Source organism: Babylonia areolata, chromosome 19 (assembly GCF_041734735.1).
Source record: "Babylonia areolata isolate BAREFJ2019XMU chromosome 19, ASM4173473v1, whole genome shotgun sequence".
NCBI lineage: Eukaryota > Metazoa > Mollusca > Gastropoda > Neogastropoda > Buccinidae > Babylonia > Babylonia areolata.
In genome coordinates, this window is record NC_134894.1 from 38,014,722 (window position 1) to 38,022,221 (window position 7,500).

Consider the following 7,500-nt stretch of genomic DNA (forward strand, 5'->3'; position numbering starts at 1 on the left):
CACACACACACACACTGACACACACACACACACACACACACACACACACACTGACACACACACACACACACACACACACACACACACACACTCACAGACACCGAAGATCACCACAATTTTCCACTATTTCAAATTCACCACACTTCTTCGCAACAACACATGCGAAAACCGCGATATTCACCCGATATTCACAACAACAACAAAAAAAAAAAAAAAAAAAAAAAATCAGAAAAAAATCTGCAATACCTGTCAACACGTTGAAACACGAAATCGAAAGTTACTCACTGGACACATAAATCAGAAAAACACAAAATCAAATTATTATCACTGACCACGCTATCCACCCGAGTTCAGCAGGAAGACACAGATGATAGTAAAAACCAAAAACAAACAAAAAAACCACGGGGACTGAGTAGTTTCCACGAAAACTGACGACTCTTTAAAAACAAAAACAAAACAAAAAAGTTTCCTCCTGGTGCAGTGTAACTTGAGTTCCCGGACTGGTGGTTCAGTTGGGCCGTGGGTGAAGGAAAAGCAGAGGCCGATAGCTCCAGGCACACAGAGAGGGGAGAGGCAGCAAGTGGTTGTAGCAGCCTGCAGTGACAAGGAAACAGAACAAGCAAGCACACTTCACATGTAGCCTGCCTTTACTGCTCCTGCTGCTGCTCCTGCTGCTGCTGGTTTGTGGTGTGACCAAGTTGATGAAGGCCGGTAACAGGTGGTGTTGGCACCGCCCCCATCCTGAAGCCCCCCCCCCCCCCGCCCCCCAACACCCGGCCCACCCCTCCTCGTCCCCTCCCACCCTCCTCCTCCCCCCATCACACACACACACACACACACACACACACACACACATTGCCATCATCATCATGTGACAACAGGCTGCTGCTGATAATACTGCACCACCAGGCCTGGTATCGTGATAGGGGAATTATTGTTCTGCAGAAGTACATATTATTATCATTACAGTAGGTTTTGTGGCCGTTTTGTTACGTACGTATACTGTTGTGTTCGGTATTTCTTTATGGTCTGTCAGCCTTTGTTTGATATTCTGATTACAAGGTGGGGTTTTCTGTTGTTATTTTTGTCTTTTCAGCCCACTTTCATAGTCCGTTTGTCAGGTTTTGTTGCTGTTCTTGTCGTTTGATCATTGTAAATTTCGATTTTTTTTTTCTTCAGCACAGTTTGTTTCCTCAAGTTTTCACCCTGATATCTGTTCAAGTCCTGCATTCACCACACACACACACACACACACACACACACACACACCTCTCTTAGTCTGCGTTGTCTTGTATCTTTCGTCTGTCTCACACTGGGGTACCCGATTTCGAATCATAATACTGCAAATCCCGGTTTTCCCGGCGTCCACTGAAAGCTCATCAGTTTTGTCTGCCCCCCCCCCCCCCCCCCCCCCTCAACCCCCATCCCCCCAGGAGAACATGTATCGGATGTTTCCCGGCTCTATTCCTCACCCCATGGGGTCTAGGTTTCCCTCCATGGGCGCCAGTGGCTCGTTGAAGGTCCAGCGGGACCGACTTGACTTGTAGGACGTTTGACAAGAGGTCTATCCATGGGCCTTGTCGTCAGATGTGTCTCTCTTGTCGTTCGGGGTTATCTTTGCTTCTTCTTTTTTTTTTTTTTTTTTTTTTTGCCCCCTTTGTTCCTTTTTTTTCCTCAGCAGTCGTTTGCCTTGACTGCTTCATTCCGGATTTTTATTAATTTTTATTTTAATTATTTTTTTTTTGTTTAGTTTTCTTTGTTTTTGCTTGAGCTACAGTTTCGTCTGCACTCGTTGTTTTTCCTGGGTCGCCGGTTCACATGTCACTTGACTGTGTGGACACACACTCTCTCTCTCTCTCTCTCTCTCTCTCTCTCTCTCTTCCCTCTCTCTCTCTCTCTCTCTCTCTCCTTCCTTCTCTCTCTCTCTCTCTCTTTCTCTGATTGTATTGTATTACTTTCGAAACACGCCAGCATTTGTCCTGTTATTGCATCAGTTGTCGTGTGGCCTAGTTTGTATCAAAAAGCCTGACGGCCTAATGATATGACACTCTTGAAACATAATTATTATGGCTTCAGTCAAAACTGACACGAACGTGGGAAATCAATTGATAAAGGCTTGGCCTCTTTTGAGCGATAGTATTTAACCCATCAATGTCAAGTTCACTGAGTCAGAATTCACTCTCAACTGATTCTCCGATACACAAAACTCGATCGAACTCGCCGGAAACAGACTGAGTCTTCCGGATGTAGGGGTTTGTTTTTTGGGGTTTTTTTTTTTTGTTTGTTTTTTTTTGTTTTTGTTTTTACTGTATAAGAAATATCCCAGAACAATCAAGGGGTGATAAAACACAGCGCTGTCGTAGCCACGGTCTTTTAATTTCATAGATGTACATGTCCGTGTATTGGAGAATGGTGGTCGGGCCGGGGAGCAACCAGCCTGAACTTGTGTGTGCGGCAGTCCGGCAGGGAAGACGGAAACATGTTGCTGAGTTACACACAACAATATGCAAGTCGAAAAGACGCTACTACGAAGCATCTCCGAAGAAAATGGGGGGGGGGGGGGGGGGGGGGGGGGGGGGGAGAGGACCTTCACACCATACACACCATACCTAAAATAAGAAACAAACTACCGACACATAACACTCCAAATAAAGACAATCAGTGCTGGAATCAATATAATTCCACATCGTCCATGCACGCTATGAGCCTGTACTGTAATACCTGGGGCTTTCTTCCTCTAGTAAAAGCACGTTCACAGAAAAAAAAATAGTATGAACAAAAAGAGGAAAAGAAAAGAAAAGGAAGAAAAATATTGAAGGGAAGGGTGGCCCACACAAACTGAGAGCGTCTAGAACTTACTAACACAATCCCAGTGTGTCCCCCCACTAACTTTCCTCTTCTGTTCTGTGCCCGTTGAGTGAAACCAGAGCCGAGTCCGCGAACACACACACACACACACACACACACACACACACACACACACACACACACACACACACACACACACACAGAGAGAGAGAGAGAGAGAGAGCACAGGAGAAAAGAGAACCACCGACAACGTTATCAGCCGAAGTCAGTTCTCCGCTGACAGTTGCTATTCATTGGCTCTTGAAGGGATAGGAGTAGATGGGGTGCTTGCTGGAAGTTGAACGAAACACACACACACACACACACACACACACACACACACACACACACCAAAACAAATGTTTTATACCTCTTTTTTTTTCTCCTTCCCTCCTTCCTTCTTTCCTTCCTTCCTTCATAAATTGCTTCTTGTCGCAGTGAGCATTATTATGTTTAGGCAGACTGAAGTGTAGGTGGGGGGTGGAGGAAGGGGGAACGGGGGAGCGGAGGGAGGAGGAGGAAGGGGGAGGGGGAGGGAGAAGAGGGGGGGGGAGAGAGAGAGAAAACAAGGACTCCCAGTGTTGTTATCATACAGAAGACTGGCTATATGAATTTTTTTGTGTGTGTTTCTTTTTTCTTTTTTTCTTTTTTTGGGGTTTTTTTTGCTCACAGCTTTTTACATATACAGCCATGGCTAGATAAATACACAGATAAACAAAACAGAATGAGTCTTGTTGAACTCAAAGAGAAGCAGTACACAGCAAAGCGACTGAATCAAAAAAAAAATAAAAATAAAAAAAAAAATAAAAAAGGACAGATGGAAAGAACTGAGTTAGCCGGTGTGTGTGTGTGTGTGTGTGTGTGTGTGTGTGTGTGTGTGTGTGTGTTCGTAAATCCATAAATTACGGCAGTCCGTAAATGCTCACGCAGCTACGTACACTTCACAGGTTTGCTTCCAGTGAAAATCTCTCTCTCTCTGTCTCTCTCTCTGTCTCTCTCTCTCTCTCTCTGTCTCTCTCTGTCCCTCTCTCTCTGTCTGTCTGTCTCTCTCTCTCCCTCTGTCTGTCTCTCTCTCTCCCCCTCTCTCTCTCTCCCTCTCCCTCCTCTCTCTCTCCCTCTCTCTCCCGCCCTCCCTCTCTCTTCCTCACTCTCTCCCTCCCTCCCTCTCTCTCTCCGGCTCCCTCCCTCTCCCTCCTCTCTCTCTCTCCCTCCCCCTCTCTCTCTCTCTCACCGGCCTTCATCCCTTTCCAATCCCCGAGGCCGCCCCCCCCCCCATCTTTACTTTCTGTTCAGCACAGCAGTAATATCATCATCATCATCACCATCATCATCATCACTATCATCACCATCATCATCATTATAGCAAAAATACTACAATACACGTCTTTGATTTTAGTTTGTTTTTTAAAGCGCTTTTTTTTTAAATTATAGTTTTAATGATCTCAAGGCGGTTTAGCTTACAAGTTACATCAATATTACATGGGACACTGACGGTAAAAAAAAATTTAAAAAAACAAAACAGTATATATCGCGTGTGTTTCTCAACAAACTCTCTCTCCCTCTCTCAGTCTCTCTCTCCCTCTCTCTCCCAGTCTCTAAATTATGCACACCTGTCAGCTGTGGATTATTCACCAAACACAGGTTTCCTGTTAAAAGGTTCCCTGTGTACAGGGCAATACAATAGGCCTATCATTTCCCCCGATGAACGCCACAGTTGAATATGTATAAAGTTTCCCGGCCGCTGTATAGAAGGAGTTTTAATCAAAACCTGTGACACACTTCTTGTTTCACTGTAGTTTTAAATGGAGTCTTGCCGAGTGTAAGCTATATAAGTCAGCGTCGACCTACTGTACAACTCTTTGCAGTACTGTACGTTCGTCGGTCAATTAAAACACCCTTCCCGTTTTGCAAAGTATTCGATGCACAATTATATACATACACGTACTCTCAGTGTAAGTATAATACGCAAACACTCGGCAGTTATATTCAATTCGCTCACAGTATGATAGAACTAAGAAGATTTGCACACTCGAACCAGGCCCGGGTCAGTGTGGTGTGGCCGTGTATGGGGGAATCTAAATGAGCGGCGTGGGAGCAATGCTACTGAAAGGTGTAGATGATGGGGCAGCAAAACAAAATGGGCAGGGGTGTGGGGGAGATTTGCACAGACTCATGCAGTTTTTCCTTAAGCAAACAACAACAACAACAACACACACACACAACACACACACACACACACACACACACACACACACACACACGCACACACGAACACCCCCTACACACACACACACACACACACACACACACACACACACACACACACTACACCCCCCTCCAAAAAAAACAAAAAACAAAAACAAAACAACAAAAAAACAAAAACAAAAAAAACAACAACACACAAGCAGAGTCTAACTCCACGGAACAGTTAAAAAAAACAAAAACAAACAAACAAACAAAAAAACACCCAAAAAACTGGGTCATTACAACAGTCAAAAACAACTTACACAAAACAAAACAAGCCCAACTGACTTGGCCAAACTGTGTCAGTGTATGTCTCTATATAACCTCACCCTCCCTCTCTGCAAACCCCAAACTGACAACAACCCAATTAAACTAATCTTATCTGCAAGTCAGTTACACCGCGGCATACGCAGTTGTTGTTTTTCTCTTCTCCTCCTCTCTCTATCCTTTGGAATCCTCCAAAATGACGAAACTAGGAGGCTGCATAGCACGTACAGCACATAAACACAGCCACATAAACGGATGTCTCACCAGGAAGGCTGGAAAGCACAACAGCTTAATCATTAAGACGATGTTGCGGTGGCTTCACGCCGTACAGAAAAATAATGATAATATTTCATACATACATACATGCATACATTCCTCCCTGCCTACCTACCTACCTACCTACCTATATACATACATGTATACTGGCATACATACGTGTATACATACATGCACGCCTTTAGCGGGACGGCGAAAAGATCCCAGACTCAATGGTTCCAAGTACACAACAGCTGGGTTTTGTTTAGTTTCTCTGTCTCTGACTATCAGTCTGTCTCTGTCTCTCTGTCTCTCTCTGTGTCTCTCTGTCTCTGTCTCTGTCTCTGTCTCTCTCTCTCTCTCTCTCTCTCGTCTATCTGCCTCTGTCTGTCTGTCTGTCTGTCTCTCTCTCTCTCTCTCTCTCTCTCTCTCTCTCGTCTATCTGCCTCTGTCTGTCTGTCTGTCTGTCTGTCTCTCTCTCTCTCTCTCTCTCTCTCTCGTGTCAAACACTATGGAAGCCAACGACACTTGAAAAGCTGCGGCAGAGTACAGCGATGTGGTCGAGTGCTTTCACCCCAGAACTATCGTAGTGTGTCGCCATTATATCTTGTCAGAAGAATTATTTCAGTCAAGTTCGTTCGAGTTCAAGAAAGAATAATGGGGGAATAAAGTAAAGTAAAAGTAAAAGAAGAAACCCCGGACCCCAACAAAAAGGCCCGGGAATTCTTCTTCTTCTTCTTCTTCTTCTTCTTCTTCTTGACTTCTTATCCGTGGGCTGCAACTCCCATGTTCACTCGTATGCATGTACACGAGTGGGCTTTTACTGACGTGTACTACCCGTTTTTACCCAGCCATGTAAGCGGCAGCCATACTCCGTTTTCGGGGGCGTGCATGCTGGGTACTTGATGACAGTGCTTGTTTCCGGCACAACCCACTCAACGCTGACATGCATTGCAGGATCTTTTGACTGACGTGTGTGTTTGATCTTCTGCTTGCGTAGTATACACACGAAGGGGGTTCAGGGACTAGCAAGTCTGCACATAATTATGTTGACCTGGGACTAGTGGAAGATAGAAAAAAAAATCTCCATCCTTTTCCCACCAGGCGCCGTTACCAAGATTCGAACCCAGGACCCTCAGATTGAAAGTCCAACACTTTAACCACTCGGCTGTTGCGCCCGTCAAAACAAGGGACTGAATCCTGAGCAAACAAGTCCTTTTCACAGTAAGCCACGGTTATATTTCCTTGTCTTCAAGAACGTGGTCACAGATTTGGCGCACTTCTCAACCGAGACCTGAACTGAGCCCAGGAGTAAAATGGGGTTCAACTTCAGCAGGCCACTAACATCTCCTCTGTCATCCAGACTACTCCTGCTGCATCAGATTTATATACACGCTGCGCTCTCTCTCTCTCTCTCTCTCTCTCTCTCTCTCTCTCTCTCTCTCTCTCTCTCTCTCTCCAGTCTCAGCCGGTCTGTCACGGCGGTGCTCTGTACAGTGTGAGTGTGTGTGGGGAGGGAAGAAGGGTGAAGGGAGGGGGCAGTGCGTGTGTGTGTATGAGTGAGTGAGTGTGTGTGTGTGTGTGTGTGTGTGTGTGTGTGTGTACATGTGTCTGTCTGTGTCTCTGTGTGTGTAGAAAGAGTCTCAAAGAACTGCACCTTGCAACTGATAGTAATAATGATTTTAACGATAGTGGATTTGGTAAAAGTGGTAGTAGTGGTGGTGGTGGTGATAGTAGTGATAATTGTGGTGATGATGATGATGATGATGATGATGACGACGACGACGACGATAGTGGTACATATAGGGGTGATGGTGGTAATGGTAGCGTTGTTAACTGAACGATTAAGACGACTGATGACAATGATGATTGATACTGACAAACCAC

The 7,500-nt window shown here is 45.2% G+C and overlaps 1 protein-coding gene across 2 annotated transcripts in view; it reads right to left on the reverse strand.

Annotated features, from left to right (window-relative positions):
- The window catches only part of LOC143294303 (RNA-binding motif, single-stranded-interacting protein 3-like), a 68,393-nt gene that overhangs the window by 26,561 nt on the left and 34,332 nt on the right, over positions 1-7,500 (reverse strand). Inside the window, exon 1 of one of the 2 annotated variants that reach the window (XM_076605748.1) lies at positions 247-675. The exons of the other annotated variant lie outside the window; for it this stretch is intronic. The gene's annotated coding sequence lies outside the window, so the exon portion shown is untranslated. Of the gene's footprint in view, positions 1-246; positions 676-7,500 lie in introns of those variants that run through there. 2 annotated transcript variants of the gene reach the window in all.